Here is a 16,464-nt window from a genome sequence, read left to right on the forward strand (position 1 = left end):
TTGGTTCAGTAATTTTTGATTCTATAAGGAACACAGGACAGACAGACAGACAGACAGACAGACAGACAGACAGACAGACAGAAATCCTTCTTTATAGGTATAGATATAAAAGTGAGCGTGAGTATGTTTGTATGTTTATATGTTTTTATGTATGTTTGTATGTTCCACCATAACTCCAGAACGCCTTGACAGATCTCCACCAAACTTGGCACACATGTTCCTCGACATAAGAGAATCAGCACTGGGGGATTAACAAAAACGAGAGGGGAGGTTCCCTGCCAGGGGGAGGGTCCCTAATAGGGAGGAGACCATAACTCCGAAACGCCATGACAGTTCTTTCTCAAACTTGGCACACATGTTCTTTGACATAAGGGAATCAGCACCGGGGATTAACAAAGGGGGGTGGGACTAATGGGGGGGGGACGATAATTCCGAAATGCCATGATCGTTCTTTATCAAACTTTCATACGTGTTCCTTGGTATAAGGGAATCAGAACTAAAGGGGTTGACAAAAGAAGGGGGAGTAATAGGGGGAAGACTCCGAAATTTTTGGACGGTTCTTCCTTAAGTGACGGTGGGACAAAACAGGGAACTGATGACAGGAGGTTGCTGATAGGAAGGGGAAAGTAACGCCCACATGACTGTAATAATTTATCCGTACAAAAGAAAAAATCAAAATACGATACACTAAACGGCAATGCTCGCAGGTGTAGATTTGTCAAGTGTAATTATGCGCCGAATCAAAGTGACCCATATCACAGGGGCAATCATTTAAACAGTGTGGAGTTGATCTGAGAACACCACGTTTTTCCTATGGTCAAGTTGAAGTGGCATGTTCCAGAGTGGGCTCGGCCAATAATTTGTGCATACTTGCTCCTGGTGGTGAAACTAAAAACATTGTTTACAAACATGTTTTGTCTTGAAGTGACATGAAAGGAATGACAGGTTTTTTGTATCCACGGAAGAAACACTGTTCTAGCTTCTACTTTTTTTTTTCAAAAGTACGATAACAAAACTATTCATTACCTATGGGTGGGGTGGCCATTGTTCGCGGAAGATGCAAATAGGATAAATGTCTTTGTTTCTCTTTCTTTATAGGGTTTTATAGGGATTTCCATAAAGAAACCAGACGTGTAAGTGGCCGGGTAAACAAAAGAAGGGGTGCTGACAAATGGCAAGGAACATCCAAGAGAGGAACAAGCGTTATATTTTTGCATTATAAGCATTTCGGTTACAATAACTGATGTACAAGTGGCTGTGAGATAAAGGCGCCCCGAGTAAGACCGGGCACCCAGCTAGTTACGTTATAAAGAAGAACAGTAGTGAAGGATTTTAAAGTTCTATCGCACTACAGAAATTATATGGGGAACTATCAAAATGTACGGAAAAATTGCAATGAAAATGTTTCGCGTTTTGTCATACTCCAGCAGGGAAAATATAAGTGTGAATAAACTACGGTCAGAGAGGTAAAGCCTGCAAGTGAGGAATATTATGCTATCAATGCATAAAATGGCGAGAGTTTTATTTGTCGTTAAAGTGAAAAGTACAGGTTCTCATTAACAGAAACGTAACATTAAAGTAAATTTTTCTTTTTTAATTCCTTACTTATTACTCAGTAAACCCTCTTTAGTATTCTGTTTGTTTCTTTCTGTCAGAGGAACTCTATAAGAAACTGTCATTATTATTCACTTGTATGTAGCATACTCGTGAGTTTTGTAACTGAAAGAAATTTTCAACCATTTCCGTGAGGGTTATGATAATCCGTAGTTACGAGCACTTGATCCGTAGATCCACAAACCAACCGGCCGATCTCGTTGAATGCTTCTTTCGAATTCACCATGAACACCAGTATTGCACGCGAACAACCATCTAAGAGAGTGAGCTCCCACGGGGGGTTCATTCACTCAACTGGTAACCACACGCGCGAGCAGAACCAATTCAATCCTTGCCGTACAGTGGGTTGGCTTGGGGATGTTTCACATTGACAGCGTGCCGTTGCCGGTCGGTGCCGTACAGCGTTTGGTGTTTCATCGCCAGTCACAGACGCGCACTCGTACGATTCGCACGTGCGACTTAAGTGGTGGTTCAAAGTTCGGACTTTATCGACATTGGTTGACCGGTTGGATACTCGGCTTGCGAACTTTGCTTCTTAAAAGCTCAGAGGAAACCAACCAAAACGTGTGGTATTAAGTTTTTTTTTCATTGTGTTTGAAGGACAAGGCGGTTGCATACGAAAGAAAAGGATCAACGGACAGCGCCGACCGATCAGGGTTGCAACTTCGGATCTGGCGCCAATTTATATTAGACGTGCATTGGGAATACTATTGGCAGTGAAAGATGCACCTGCTCAAACAAGATTGGAAAATTCACTCGTCGAGCTTCGCGAAGTGGTTGTGCGACGTACCCGAATAGAATCTGGTTGGCACCAGTTTATCAGGATGCAATTGCAATCCGGAGCTGCAATGCGGTTGTGTGTGAGGCGAACTGAACGCAGGATGAAAGCAGGAAAATCCAATCCGCGATGAAGTGATGAGAAACCGCAAGTTTACAGCGTTGTGAAGTGTTATGTGGGGATTGGTGAAAAAAGAAGAAAAAAAAATCTCCCGATAATGGAGTTGTCGACTTGAAATCAATCGGTAAAACCAGTGAAAGGAAAATGAAACATTTCATACGCTGTGAGCAATAGTTTGACAAGTGATTGAAAATACTGTTACAAAGAATGAAATTTCAAGTGCAATGTTTTAAAACGAATTCAGAAGGAAACACGCAAAATTTCCAAAAAAAAAAGTGAGACCAAATAATAAAAGTGAGATTACAGTCGATGCAACTAGTTGAGTCCTACCTATGCTTGTTTCGTGTGCAGAAGTGTTATGAAAGTGATTAAAAAACACTGTGTAAAGTTTGCGTGACAATTACGCTTGTTCAGTTGTGAGTAAACCGAGACCGAGAATATCCAACGACGCAGTGGAGAAACCCGTGCCTGCGCCTGCACTTCAACAGAGTAGTATTAATTTGAAATGTAAAACATTTGTTCGTAAATGCAACTATCGGTTCATTACCACAATCGGTGTAATTTATTTGATTCAGCCGATGACATTAAGGTAATTATGATTATGATTGTTAAATTTTTAATGCTTTGTGATCATCATAAAGCTGGTCAGCAATGTTAATTAGCTTAGTTATTTCCAATTTATTTCATCCGATTGATCAACAGAATTTTAATGGTTTGAATGCTTCAATGTTTTACATCAAAAATAGTCAAATTAATTATATTTTCCTTGCTTATTTTTGTTTCGTCACTGTGTGTTGATTTATATTCAATATCATACGGGCTCGAAATAATTTTTAAACCCATAGAATTAACCTTTAATTTAACTGGACCACGAAGCTACTGCAGCGCTTGGCCTTTTTTCAATAATGAGCACATAATAAGAAGTTTTCTTCGTCGATGTAAGAACTTTTCATCTTATGCTCCGCAACACGCGATTCTTGTTAAGTGCAACATTTCCCATTTCGTGTTTTTCCTAGATTGTTCAGTTTTTCTTAGTCTGTGAGACCGCGCAAGGTTTTTCATTAGTTTCGCATCCTGAACACGGAATTTTGCTTCAAGCATACTGTTCCCAAAACCGCCGAACATATGCCGAATTCCTGATAAGACCAGCAGCCAGTACCTCGGCTTCAGGTTAAAAGTTGCTGAATGGTATACTGCCGTACGTTGGACGGAAATATGCGGCAATATTTTTGCAATCTTATTGAGGTACGGGTGAATCGCAAAAATGACAGCTGCTGACTCTGGGAAGGTTTTTCTATGTTTCGCTTGAACGAGCAAGCAAATGGTGTGCTGCTGATGTCTTCTAGAAATCTGATGGTCAGCAGAGCATTGCATTTATGAACTGGAAAATGGAGGTTTAGGCCACCACCCAGCGTGAGTGGGTTGCCCGGTAGGAACTCTGGTTGGCTGGCCATGCTAGATGAAGCTTCCGAATAATATTTTTAAGACAACCGCTATCTTCTGCATAGTTTGAACTATATATCTACATCAGTCGAGACGCTTTTTTATTGTATCGTTCTACTTCTAGTTGAATTTTTCTCTTGTTTATCTCCTCCAGTTTGGAAACCAATGTTTATCGTGCGTGTTTTGAAGACATTGAATAACACGTCCGGAGTTCAGAAAATCTAGCTTCTTGAGATGTCGAATACAGCCATCAAGAAGTCCCATATTTATGCCACCGTCAGAATGAGTGGACTGTCACAAACAGTTTCTCAAGTATACAAGTAGAGACACGTGCCTTTCGCGAGTGGTTACTGCTATGGTAAAGAGAAAGAGGTTTTACCGCTGTGTCTAGGATAACGTGCTTGTTTTTAGTTTCGGCGAAAGACAGCGGGGTAAATGTTGAATTTGCTAATGTGCCCTAAACACTTGCATTCTGCGAGAGTGTGACGTTTTTAAATTTTTAATTTTAAACGAAAGAAGAAAAATGAAGGAAGAAAGTGCAGGTGGTAGACATTATCATGATAGACCACACAAAAAGGAGGAAATTCACGAGAAAACTGTGCGGTGTTTAAATTTTTCGACCATTAAGTTTGGTTGACATCGCGTACAATTCGTAGAAAAATATTATGTATATAGTAGATACATATATCCGTTTCTTAGAGTTTGTAGTTCCACTAAGAGATTCATCAGGCCACAATTACACTTCTTTTGGAGATTGGTGAAATTTGTGTGTGACTTGTAGCTCATACATATAGTTTATTAGGGAGACATGTAATCTACTGTATTGTAATGGATTCTTAGACAAGTTTCCAATCGATTGATACCAATATCTCTAGAGTCTTTTGAGGGATGACTGAGTTAGAAGCGTTCAAACTATAACCACTTTTCGATATATGTTCCTTTTTAGTTTTTAAAAAGTGCACCCCAATATAGAAATCAAAGAGGCATTCCTACGTCAGCAACACGACCGAAAGTGAAACTTGTACGATAAATTTCCAAACGATGATATCCAAGTTTAGATTGAAGGGGAAAGTTGCAGTGATCAGCTTGGAAGACGTGCAGCGAATGAATGATGATAATGACTCTGCTTCCTTTTTATGTCATTACATGCCAAGGCGGCAGAACACGCAACCGAGTTTATTTTGCATCGTTGTCTCGAAGCAGTAGTAGCAGCAGCCACAAGCTTGGTGTATGTAATGGTTGTCCGTGCCAGGGAAGTAAGATTATCCTACGGAAATTGTACGGTGAAATTTTAGCTTGAAAGTTTTCGTTAAATTTCACCATTTATCGATTAGGAAATAATCTTTTCAAGAAAACCATGCAATTGCTGCAGCTTTCATGAATCGAATGGTATGCAAACCATTAAAATCTATTTTTAAGCGAAAGAGCTATTAGCGTTCAAAATCTTTCGTTCTTTCGTAACGCTGGCTTGACTCCAAATTTGTGATTGACACCCTGCCATAAGCCGTAGTTCTACGTCAAAAACTGAAACCTCACAGAATTCTGGGAAATGGGCGACGAGATCGAGTTGAATGGTTAGCTGCTTAGCTGCTGTTGACGTAAATTTTGTTGTGAAATTTCAAACTTGAAATTGCAGTACAAATTTTCCTCTGGGGAGATAAGTTTTCATAACGTCTCTCTTGATCCATTGCGATTTGATACGCGGATGGTCCGCGGATGAAATACGCAATTATTTTTTGCTAAATAAATCTGAGCAGCTGTAGACCATTTGGCCCAACATGCAACATGGGATGATGCCTAATTGCTGTTTCAACTTCACAGTTGAACTCTACTGAGACTCTATGATTTTAGCCTCGATTCTACTTGATCAAATCCATTCTGATCAAAATTCCTGTTCTGATCTGAGACCTGGTTGTGTTAAATCATCCAGTTTGATCAGAATTTAGTAGGTCTGAAGGAAAGGGGTGTAAGTGAAAAAAAGTAAATTTCGAGAAAATCAGATCCAAAGTTAACATCGTCTAGAAAATTCGTCAGATTATATAATAGAAAACTAATGACGCACTATGGTTGTGTTAGCTTTACTTTATTAAATTCTATTGAAATCTTGGAAAACCACTTTGATTTTTGGGATTTATAAGATAGTTTTGAAAATGTTATTTGCACTTACACCCCTTTCCTTCTCAGTTATGCACTTGTACCCCTTTCATTCCTAGCGATTATAGGGAATTACTACTTGGAGTGAAAAGGGTACAAGTGCAAATCTTGGAATCATATTACAATCGTCTTCATTGAAAGGTAGGTTAGCGGGTAGGCAGCAGTAGTTCAGCATTTTCTCGCTACGTGGCGCTAGTGCAGATGTAATATTCTTGTATAGGCTGTATCTTACGCTACTGACTATTTAGAAAGTTGCAGTCTTCGGGAAGGTTGTTCAAATGACTATCATCTCGGAGATGGCACTGAAAATAATTCAGAATATTATCACCGTGCAGCGCTAGTGTATATGCGAACTCGTTTTATTTGCTATAGATTAATATTCATGTAACCTAAGGTATTACTTTCTTAGGCAAAGTTGTTTGAGTAATAACAGCCTTGCAGACGGTATAGAAAATAGTGCAGAATTGCCTCACTACGTGGCGCTACCGTATATGTAATATTACAGTATACGCTGTAACTTACGCTACTGATTACCTAGAAAGTAGTGGTCTTCGAGATGTTTATACAAGTGATTGTCACCTTCAAGATGGTATGAAAAATAGTTCAGAATTTTGTCCTCGGCGGGGCTAGCGTATATGCGTATAAGTTATATATCATGATATGAGTAACTATAAATATTACTTTCTTCTGGAAAACGGTTTTAGTAATAGCAGCCTTGCTGATAATAGGGAAAATAGTACAGAAAAGTCTCACTGCGTGGCGACAGCGTACATGTAATGTACTTGTGTAGGCTGTATGTTACGCTACTCATAGCTCATGATCTTAGTAATCTAAGAATTTTTTTTCGGAAATGGAAACATCGTTAGTCATTGATTTTCCTAGAATTCTAATTGTATGTAATCCCAGATTTGCCTGATTAAAAAAATCTCATTGTTTGTTTCTCGCTCCCCCCCCCCCCCTTCCCCTTCAGTGGCCTGACATCTTAAAATCGAAATCTTCATAAAATATTTGTAATGGCCTAACTTCAGAACGGCTGAACCTAAGAAATAAGTTTATATGGCGTAATTTGTTCAATTATTCTCGGCTATAGTGGTAGCCTGCTTAGAGCACTCTAAATTGTTCAATTTGTTATGCGAAGATTTTGATCTTTTTTTTTAATTTTACAAAAATAAGTAAAATTTGGAAATTTTTGAAAAATTGTCAGAATAAAACAAAAAATCCGATAGAGTGCCCATTAGTAGCTCTTCGCCAGATTTTAGAACATGTTTTAACTTATCATTAATAAAGATGAGACGAATCTGAGGGGACATGTTTTGAGATAATTCACGTTTTATGCTTTTTATTTTGATTTTGCAAAGTTTTTTCTTTTAGTGTATTTTTTCGAAAATACGCTTAATTTCCTTCAACTTTTCCGTTGACGTCATTTTTAACAAATAAAGTAGTTTTCAAGATATATTTTTTAAAAAAATTTATTTATAAATACGCCTTTTTGAAAAGTGACTCCAGACGAAAATAATTATGTTTCATGGAAAATGAATCCTTGCGTAGCGTCCAACATATCAGCAAAATTTCATCCCAATAAAAAATATTCAAGACAAACCGTTTTGTTAATTGAGCTGGCATTGCTCATATAGTGCACTTACACCCCTTTCCTTCCAAGTGAAAACCAACTTTTATTTTGTTGTTTTTTTTCATGATTCTAAAAAAAGTCATTAAACGGTAAAATTTTGACATGAATTTTCTAGCATGCATAAACCCATGCTCAAAGTATCGTTTCCTACCATTATCTCGATTTTTTCAATTTTGTCACTTACAGCCCTTCCTTCTCACCCCCTCAATTCAGAATTGACATTCTGCTCAGAGTGGTTTCGATAGAAATGGAGAATCGATGCGTTTCTTGAGTCTGCAAAAATAAAAAAAAAATCGTGCGGATTGTGCGATTTTTATTCAATGATAGGGGGAGTTAACGTTTAGTTAACGTTACGTAATTTAAAGGGGGGGGGGGGGGTAATGCCAAGCATTACTAATTGTTACATAGGGGTGGGAGGGGGTCAAAAAACTATAATTTTTGAGTTACGTAATTAGTGTACCACGCCTATGGTTGTCGAAATATAATGATTTGTTTGTTAGAAGCACCTTAAAAGCACTTTTTAAAATAGCTGTAACTTTTGAGGTTACACACATACAGACAACAAAAAGACGTATAACAATGTTTCATTAAAACATGGATTTGAGTAAGATAAATAACTTTCTAGAACGCTATGAACTTGTGAAAAACGACCAGAATAATTCAGAGACAAAAGACTGTTTATAAGGCTTTGTCCATAAATAACCACATGGAAGCTCTTGCTATTATAAAAGCTTGTTCCACTTAAAAACGACAAGGTACCCAAGCAACAATTTGGGTTTTATTAAACTCTTATGATAGCTTTTAAGACCAAAATTGGTCATGAAAACCGCTATAAGAGTACAATAAAACTCACATTGTTGCTTGGGTAATAATTATCGCCTGTTTCTCAGATATATGGCCAAACCGATTAATGCGCTACTAGTTTCGTTCGGAGGGTAATATATCCGGATAGGACTTGTTTTCGATTGGATGTTTAATTTGAAAGTTGTGAGCCTATGTGTACAACACATGAAATTTTACAATAATTACAGTAAGGCCATTACAAATATTTTATAAAGTTATTGTCCTTCCGGTGTTGGGCCACTGGAGGGGGGGGGGGGCGAAAAAAAAACAAAGATTTTTTTAATCGAGCAAAAAAAAATTGATTTGAGGCATTTTTACTTGAAGTTTAAACGTGAAAACCAAATCTATTTTTGCTTTTAATATATACGTTATTATTTTCCATGCGAAAATCTACGAAAAAAGACAAAAACGAAAGAAAAATTTTTCGGCCGATTTTCGGAAATTCCGTTGTTCGAATTTTCATTCATGACTTTTGAAATTATTTGCAATGGCCTAATTTATGACGATATTTACCACATAATTCATCAGATTTTAGTATCAAACGAGCGGCCTTAACACTCTGAATACATCTGCTAAATTTGATAAGAAATCAGATCAGAGATTAATCAGATATAGTGCATCTTTTTGCACTATTAGGGTGACCGTGAATCTACTTATTAGGGTGGTACAAGTTTTTGTTTTTTCAAATGCGTACAAAAAAAAAATACAGGGGTACCTCGCTATAAGACAACCACGTTATAGAACAACCTCGATATAAGATAATTTTTACCTCGATATAAGACAAATTCCTTTGATATAGTTGGTAATGACACCTCAGTCAATTTTCCAATCCAAAAGCGGCGCCATAAAGATGTTCATTATTTCTAAATAATACTAAAAATTGTAAAAAACTAATAGCTCAAACAATAATAAACACTTCAAAAAACGTAAACACACAACACAGAGCAAAATTGGCAAGTGCTAATGCAAAAATACTTGACAAAACCATGTTTCGATATTAAACAATTTCGATATAAGACAACTTTTTGAAATTATAAATTGTCTTATATCGAAGTATCCCTGTATATTGTTGTTTTTTAATATCATTTATTTGATTTGGCTCGCTTGCGGTAGCTTAGAGGAGCCGTAAGGCTTCTATAAAATAGTACACGAGGAGAACTGCTTACATCTATGTTAGGAGGTATGATCGATACACTCGATTTACTGGGGTTAGTAGGTACTTACAGTTTTCTCAATATTGAGCGGAGGGGCTAGGAAAGGTGGATTAAGGGAAAAATATAATGTGTACACAAAAGTTGTAGAACATAATAAAATAAACAACTTTGCTGTAGATAATGATTTGCTTAATAAAGCAGTTAAGAAGGGATCCTATTCTGGTCGAAAAATAATAGATTTTGGTTAAGAATTGGGATATTTTGGATATTGATTAAGGTATAATTAAAGATATTATATATTTTTGCATGCAAAAAATGCAAAAAATAGTGATAATTATGCTTTAAGTGCTGCTGGGCGCGTGGATGTTCTTTAGAAAACAATTAATTGCATGCCGCACGTGCCGGGAACCAACAGAGTATCGATGAACGGATTTCAGTGATGATTTTGAACTTTTAGGTCTATATCTAAATTGCTACATGGGGGGTTTTGGAGATTTTAAAAGTTATTATCAGTGGCAGGGGGTAGCGGGGTCTCCCAAACATCGTTCTCAGGCAAGTAGGTATGCGTACGTTAGTAACATTCATTTGTCTGATCAACATCCGTGTTCCAGCGAACCGTCTACTAATCTACCAAATAACAAGGTCGGATTGGGAGTACTGAGATGCAACAGTCCGGGACGCACGACACAAAGTGTTCTGGTAGACCTGGATCCACTTAGCTCATCCTCGCCCGATGCCGGATTCACACATTCACAGTTAAATCGTTCCTGCCATCATAGTCGTCCCGGCTCTAAGTCTAGTGCTGGGGTCAGGGCTTACCAAGCTTGCTGCACGACGTTGCTCGACCTGATATCGCTTCCACTTCCAGCTCGACGTCAGCAGTCCTACCAGCCACCACATCGCAAGTTCTTCTATACTACCAGAATATTGGTAGTATTAACAGTTCTCTCTCTGAGTACCAGCTAGCTTGCAGTGACACATGCTACGATATCTACGCTTTCACGGAAACTTGGAAGAAGAACAGCACACCATCGAAGCAACTGTTCGACGATACGTACTCGGTTTATCGGAACGATCGTACAGCCTTAAATAGAAACAAAAGCTCTGGCAGCGGAGTTCTTTTGGCCGTGCGCTCCTGCGTCAAATCCTGGTAATTGAAACCTCCCGAAATAACGACTGTCGAGCATCTGTGGGTAGCGATAGCGACTTAATCTGGAACGGTTTTTATCTGAGTCGTATATTTTCCACCTGACCGCATCAATGACAAGAGCGTAATCGACAAACATGAACTTTCCCTCGGGTTGTCTCTCAAATGGAAGCTAATGATAGCATTTTTATTGTAGGCGATTTCATCCTCTGCACAGTTTCGTGGCTTAGCGATACAAATAATTTCCGCTTTCCTGACTTTGCTCATTTCTCGTTTCGTCCAGCTTCACTGTCCTTGCTTGATACCTATTCAACAGCCGGACTGAGACAGCTGAATGGCATTTTGAATGCAAATAACCGTTTGCTTGATCTGTGCTTCGTACGCGAAGAAGTAGGGCAACGTTGTTCTATTCTGCAAGCCCTAACACCACTCGTCAAGCATTGCAGGCATTATTCATCTCTATTGTTGACACTGGATTTAAAACTCGAATATTGCTTCTTAGACCATGCTGCAACCGTCTATTACGACTTTTACAGAGCAGATTTTGAGTCTATGAACAGTTTTTTGGCTAACTTGGACTGGAATTCGTTACTCGCTAGTCACGACGTGAACTCTGTTGCTTCGACCGTTTGCGACATCATAATTTACGCGATCGATCAGTTTACAGCCAAAAAATTCAAACGCAAGCGTGTTAACCCGGCATGGTCTAACTCGGAACTTAAACGCCTGAAACGACTGAAAAGAGCTGCCCTTAGGAAATACTGCAAATATCGCACGGACTGTAGCAAAGTTGATTATGCACATGCTAACACCAATTACAAACGCCTAAATAACAATTTGTTTATTGCCCATAATTCGCATCTGCAGAGCTGTCTTAGAGCGAATTCCAAGAAGTTTTGGAACTTTGTTAACGAACAACGGAAAGAATCTGGACTACTTTCCAATATGACTGACGGCGTTAAAGTAGCGTATTCAGTCGCAGATATTGCCGACTTGTTTCGCACGCAATTCAGTAGCGTTTATTCTGATGAGATCGCCAATGCTCATGACATTGTGGCCGCCACAAGTAACGTTACTCACTTAACTGTTTCTAGTTTCCCGTTCAACTTAACTAGTGATGTGGTGATCTTTGCTGGGAAACATTTGAAATCCTCAACTGGATACGGCTCAGGTGGTATTCCTTTCATAGTCTTGAAACGCTGTCTAAATACTCTTGCATCACCCTTAGCTAAGGTTTTCGATACATCATTGACGATGGTAGTTTTCCCCGAGTGCTGGAAGGATTCCTTTGTTTTCCCTGTCTTTTTGTGCACAAAGTGCAAAAGAACCTTTGCTAAATACCGTGAAATTGCTGCCTTAAGTGCTGTCTCTAAGCTATTTGAGCTAATCGTTCTGGAAAAGCGGATGTAAGATTGCCTACACTGCATCTCTCTGCATCTTTACACCGTTCATCGCATTACAACTGCTCAAAAGTTATTGATATAGGGTAATTTGGGGGAATTTGGACACCCTAAGCAAATCACCTATTATCTCAAAATAGGTGCATCAAAACTCCAAAAAGTTGAATCGCTTACTGAGATTTACTTGTTTTCTGTTTACCAGCGGAGTTTAACAATTGTATCTAGCTCAGGGCCTTTAATGATCACCGAATTTCAAACAAAACAGAAAATCTTTTTTCTTAGCATACATTGTTTTTTATGCCTCTGAGTTTCGTATGTACAACTGCACAGTGATTTTCATCATAGTATACAAGTTCAATATATGGTGAAAATAGAACAGCAGAAAGTGATTTTCAAACCCAGAAGGTGATATTCACTTCAGGAAAAAAAACAATTTTAAATGCAGTAAATGAAAAGAAAAATCTTATGTCCAACAGCTGAACGCAATAGATGCTAAATAACAACATAAATTTTTTTTATTGATTTTCACTGCTCAAACGTGAATATCAGTTTGTTACAATATCACAGGGCGCTGATATTCTATATTCTCGTGCATGAAGTTCATGCTTGCTGTATATAGTTATTATGTACGTTTGATCAAAGCAAGCAGATTTTCAATGCAAGGTAGACTGATAATCCAGAAGTTTGAACGTTATGCTGATGAATATTAACAGCACTGATCTAGCTTAGTTTTGCTAAAATATGTTAAAATAAAAATAATGATTTTTTGGCATCCAAATTTTGTTCGGGGTAATATGGACACCCACTGGGGTGAAATGGACAATGTATAAAAAAACTGTTGTTTTTAACGAAATAACATATTGTGGCTCATAGCAGATAACTTAGGAACACATATTAACTAGTAATAGTGTTTCGAGCTCAATTCCGTCTATCTGAGTGGAAGAGCCAGTTCATAATTTATATTGATATCACTTTAGTTTTTTCGCATCTAAACAAAACCATACTTTGATGAATCTAGATCTTATTTAAAGTCTTATTCCACATTTGGCACATGCAAATGCTCCTGCATTAGTTTCTGGTGGCTAAGAGAGGGTGGTCAAATCTAAAGCTGAAGATATAATGACAGTTCGACATATTGATTGAGATAAAATAACTACAAAAAAAAACGAATGTGAAATTGCATTTTGCACAACCATAGACATTCAGGGATTAGCCCCGAGTGCCCCAAAATTCACAAATTTCAATATGAATCTGAGTATAAGGAAAAAAGACCAGAGAAATACTTAATTCAGTTTGTTCTCAAACACTTCGAAACCCGATTACTAAAACTGACTTTTGTTGCGAATGTTCCCTTTGGCGATCATACGTTATTGGCGGGATTGCAAATACTTTCAAATACTCAACATTCATTCTTGATTTTCTATAATGGTCTTTTCGGTGGATTCTTGTTTTAACATCACATGCACATCTTTTTTGTACTTTTACGGTATCTAGAATTAATGAGACCGAAGAAATGGCTTAAAATCAACTGAAACATTTCACTCCAAAAAATTCTCCATTTCTTCCCACACAGCATACAACAATATGAGTTTAAAAAAATTGGTTTTATTTTTATTCAATCTAGCTATAATTTTCTATCAAACAGTTTCTCTTATGTAGCCAAACAGAACTGCACTGCATAATAACTTGAAAAGTTTGTTAAATCACTGAAAAAACCTTAAAACCTAGAGCATAAAAGTTATATCTGGTGTCGTTTGAGGCAGTTGTGTTGTTTACATTTACATTTGGCAACACCTGTCAAAGTTAAGCCCAATATGTTTACGTTAATAATGGTGTAAGAAGATAAGGAAGAAGTTGAGAATAATGTGAAAGCAGAGAAACTGGTACTTTCCGAGATAAAGCCCCTGTCCATTTTACCCCAGGTGTCCAAATCACCCCAAACGACCCTACTCCACTATAGTATCTCGAGACATCAATCCCATTGAAAACCTTTTGGAATATCCCGACAAAAAAGTTAGAAACCATCAAATTTCTAACAAAAACGATCTTAGCAAGCACTTGATGGACGAATGGGGCAAAATTCCCCCCGAATACACGAAAAAACTCATAGACAGCATTCCAAAACGACTAAAAGCAGTTGCAATGAGCAAGGGATACCATACTAAAAACTAATCCTTGAAATTGAACCATATATGCGAAATCAAAACTGTTAATTCGAATCCCGTACGAAATTTCAGTAGATTTTTGTATGTGCTAATTTATAATTTTTTTTCTGGTTAATAAAAACCATTTTTTCAAAACCAGATATCATACTTCAGTATTAACATTTGACACGATAATTATACCTAAATATTATGCCCCTAAAACTTCTGTTCAACTTGCAAATGTAGAAAGACGAATTCTGCATGTTGGTGTACGAATACGAGTTTGTGTCAGTGTATGGCAAAATAGCCTCGCATAAAAAAATGATTTCGGTGTTGAACTGTAGTATTTTTCATAATAGGCGCAATAAATCTAATTGGTCATGTTGTTAACGTTTTAATAGCTCTATATAATTACAGATTTATTGCGGTTTGACAAGCAACCGTAATAAGATCAATTTTGATTGGTGCGCCATATTGTATTGATACGCCACGTATGGTAAGTTTGAAAGAGACGTGCTGCAACCAATAAGTTTTAACGTGGTAATATAAGGAACCACAATAAATTTGATTTATTAAGAGTTTTATTATGGATTTCTAGGTTTTCTTACAAGTGTGTTTGGACTTGTATCTTCATGGTATTGCGCAATACCACAATAAAACCAGAGATAATGATTAATACCGCAATAAAACCTTTATAAAATTCAAGTAAAACCAAGAGGATTTAGAATTGTTACTTGTGATGGCTTAAAAAAAACCCGAATTAATCCACCTAGCGGTGTGACCTAGCCTTTCTACTGTCGCAATAATTATTTTTTAATTTCTCAGGAACATCTAGGTATAATTAACTGGACATTTTTAAATATAAGAAAAAAGATAATATCTGAATTTGAAAAAAATAACTGAGTAGAGCATTAGATATGAAAAACGAAAAAGAGAAATTGGACGTTTTCTTAGTTGGCGCTCTTTCAGTTAATTATTTTAGCATAAAAATCAAAACTTGAGCTTCTTTTGAATAAACTTTAATGAAAAAATAGTCATTAGCTTGATCGTATCGTTTATGCGATATTGCCCGTTAGATGTTTTAGGAAACGATGAGATCAAAGAAAGAAAAGCAGCGCCATAAATATGCTTGAGGATGGAAAATATGATCGATATAATTTTCGACGCTTGTTATTTTCGCTGGTATGAGTGGACCCATATTTAGGCCATTGCAAATCATATTTAAAGTTTTTGTCACCCCCCCCCCCCTTGGAAATTGGCTTTAAAAATCGGGGGGGCAAAAAAATAATTTGTAGGATGAGTCAAATTTCTTTTCATAAAATCAATTGTCTGTGGGCTCTACAGGCTGAAAAACTCAAAAAATGAGTCTCCGAGTTGAATTAACGCTTCTAGCACGAAACAGAAATGAAAATTCGAACAATGGAATTTCCGAAAATCGTGCAAAAAAATTTCCTTCGTTATTGTCTTTTTTCGTATATTTTTGCATAGAAAATAATAACGTATATATTATAAGCAAGAATAGATTCGGTTTTCACGTTTAAACCTTAAATTAATGCTTATATGCAACAAAAAGCAGTTTTAAATACATTTTTCCAGATTTCTTTATGTAACTTTCAAACCACAAGCCCATTCGTCATGAAATTTTGAAGCTAAGGTTTTGAAAGACTCCTCTTTCATATGCAATCAATTTGGTTCAAATCGCTTAAGGGACCTATGAGATAATGAAGACCCATATTTTTCGTATTTTTATACATAACTTTTGAACTCGAAGTCCGATCAGTAAGAAATTAAATAGCGAACAATGGGACACACTTTCATTTCACACTAAGATCATTTCAATCGGTTCAGCCATCTTCGAGAAATGTTGGCTCAATCAAAAGCGTTCCACACACACACACACACACACACACACACACACACACACACACACACACACACACACACACACACACACACACACACACACACACACACACACACACACACACACACACACACACACACACACACACACACACACACACACACACACACACA

General features: G+C 37.4%; 1 protein-coding gene across 1 annotated transcript in view; it reads left to right on the forward strand.

Annotated features, from left to right (window-relative positions):
- The first annotated feature begins 2,064 nt into the window (after positions 1 to 2,064).
- LOC128744651 (D(2)-like dopamine receptor) overlaps positions 2,065 to 16,464 on the forward strand; it is an 82,221-nt gene continuing 67,821 nt past the window's right edge. Inside the window, exon 1 of the mRNA XM_053841809.1 lies at positions 2,065 to 3,101. The gene's annotated coding sequence lies outside the window, so the exon portion shown is untranslated. The remainder of the gene's footprint in view (positions 3,102 to 16,464) is intronic.

This window comes from Sabethes cyaneus, chromosome 3, assembly GCF_943734655.1.
Source record: "Sabethes cyaneus chromosome 3, idSabCyanKW18_F2, whole genome shotgun sequence".
NCBI lineage: Eukaryota > Metazoa > Arthropoda > Insecta > Diptera > Culicidae > Sabethes > Sabethes cyaneus.